The sequence below is a fragment of the Mixophyes fleayi genome, chromosome 1, assembly GCF_038048845.1.
Source record: "Mixophyes fleayi isolate aMixFle1 chromosome 1, aMixFle1.hap1, whole genome shotgun sequence".
NCBI lineage: Eukaryota > Metazoa > Chordata > Amphibia > Anura > Limnodynastidae > Mixophyes > Mixophyes fleayi.
Window position 1 is genome coordinate 161113085 of NC_134402.1, and position 2217 is coordinate 161115301.

A 2217-nucleotide genomic window follows, 5' to 3' on the forward strand; every position below is an offset into this window, starting at 1 on the left:
TCTGTAAATTAGGTGTACAGATGAAATTGAGTCTTGAAGGGTATGAATACTTATATTGTACTAAGATCTTTATGATCAACCAAGGTGAAATAAACTTTTTTTTTATCGCAAGTGGATTTATTGACTTAGTTGGTCAACTTCTCTTACCATTACACAATTTCACAGTATGATTACATTACACTGTCATGTACTGATAAAAGCTGGACATTAGTGAACATCTGTAAGTGCAAGCCAGGTCAGCCCAATCCAAATACATAATTTCCTAGAAACTTGAGATGCTATGTGGGACTTAAAGTGGTGCAGCATCTAAATAAAATGCTACGAGGCAAAAATTACTTGTAGATTAAATTCTAAGTATATTAAGGTTAGACATTTCACCTCATTTCCTATCTAACCCAACTTCATCCCAATTTGTTAGCAACATAATAATTAAATTAGACAGCAAACAAATTAATCCCCCAAGCAGTATAGTTGAAAATGAATCTTGAAGGGCATTAAGACTTACAGTTTGGTGGGATCTAAATGTTCAACCAAGGGACAATCAAAGGTTTTTGCATCCTGAGACCTTCCAACCAAGCCTTTCGGCTCACACTTTACAGAACATTGGCCACGATTAAATTGGCATTGGTTACAGAACTGCCCATTTTCCAGATAAGTACAAGATGAAAGGAGAGAGCCTGGATAGCTCAGTCGGTAGAGCATCAGACTTTTAATCTGAGGGTCCAGGGTTCAAGTTGCTGTTCAGATGGCCTTTTAAACAATGGCAATCTATGTTCTCTGTGCCATGCAAAACGTATGCTGTGAAGGATTTCCGCGATAAAAGTGAAAAAGGTCATTATCATCATTTCTCAAATTGTTGATGAGGAAACAAGTGATTCTGCAGTAAATAGCCATATTATTTGAACAAAAATACAAGAAACTCCACGCATAACGCAAGATAATTTATTCATTTAGCTGATGAACTTCTCTTCACATTTTACAAATTCACAGTATGACTGGATTATAATGCCACTACACAAGCATGACATTAGTGTACATCTGTAAATTAGGTGTACAGATGAAATTGAGTCTTGGAGGGTATGAATACTTATAGTGTACTAAGATCTCTATGATCAACCAAGGTGAAATAAACTTTTTTTTAATCGCAAGTGGATTTATTGATTTAGTTGGTCAACTTCTCTTACTATTTCACAAATTTACAGTATGATTACATTACACTGTCATGTACTGATAAAAGCTGGACATTAGTGAACATCTGTAAATGCAAGTCAGGTCAGTCCAATCCAAATACATAATTTCCTAGAAACTTGAGAAGTTATGTGGGACTTAAAGTGGTGCAGTATCTAAACAAAATGCTACGAGGCAAATATTACTTGTAGATTAAATTCTAAGTATATTAAGGTTAGACATTTCACCTCATTTCCTATCTAACCCAACTTCATCCCAATTTGTTAGCAACATAGTAATTAAATTAGACAGCAAAAAAATTAATCCCCCAAGCAGTATAGTTGAAAATGAATCTTGAAGGGCAATAAGACTTACAGTTTGGTGGGATCTAAATGTTAACCAAGGGACAATCAAAGCTTTTTGCATCCTGAGACCTTCCAACCAAGCCTTTCGGCTCACACTTTACAGAACATTGGCCACGATTAAATTGGCATTGGTTACAGAACTGCCAATTTTCCAGATGAGTACAAGATAAAAAGAGAGCCTGGATAGCTCAGTCGGTAGAGCATCAGACTTTTAATCTGAGGGTCCAGGGTTCAAGTCCCTGTTCAGGCGTGTATGCCTTTTAAACAATGGCAATCTATATTCTCTGTGCCATGCAAAACGTATGCTGTGAAGGATTTCCGCGATAAAAGTGAAAAAGGTCATTATCATCATTTCTCAAATTGTTGATGAGGAAACAAGTGATTCTGCAGTAAATAGCTATATTATTTGAACAAAAATACAAGAAACTCCACGCATAACGCAAGATAATTTATTCATTTAGCTGATGAACTTCTCTTCATATTTTAGAAATTCACAGTATGACTGGATTATAATGCCACTACACAAGCATGACATTAGTGTACATCTGTAAATTAGGTGTACAGATGAAATTGAGTCTTGAAGGGTATGAATACTTATAGTGTACTAAGATCTCTATGATCAACCAAGGTGAAATAAACTTTTTTTTTATCGCAAGTGGATTTATTGACTTAGTTGGTCAACTTC

At 35.5% G+C, this 2217-nt stretch overlaps 1 non-coding gene across 1 annotated transcript; it reads left to right on the forward strand.

Annotated features, from left to right (window-relative positions):
• The first annotated feature begins 1709 nt into the window (after positions 1-1709).
• Positions 1710-1782, forward strand: TRNAK-UUU (transfer RNA lysine (anticodon UUU)). Its single transcript has one exon. It is a non-coding gene; the product is annotated as a tRNA-Lys (tRNA).
• Positions 1783-2217: the final 435 nt, after the last annotated feature.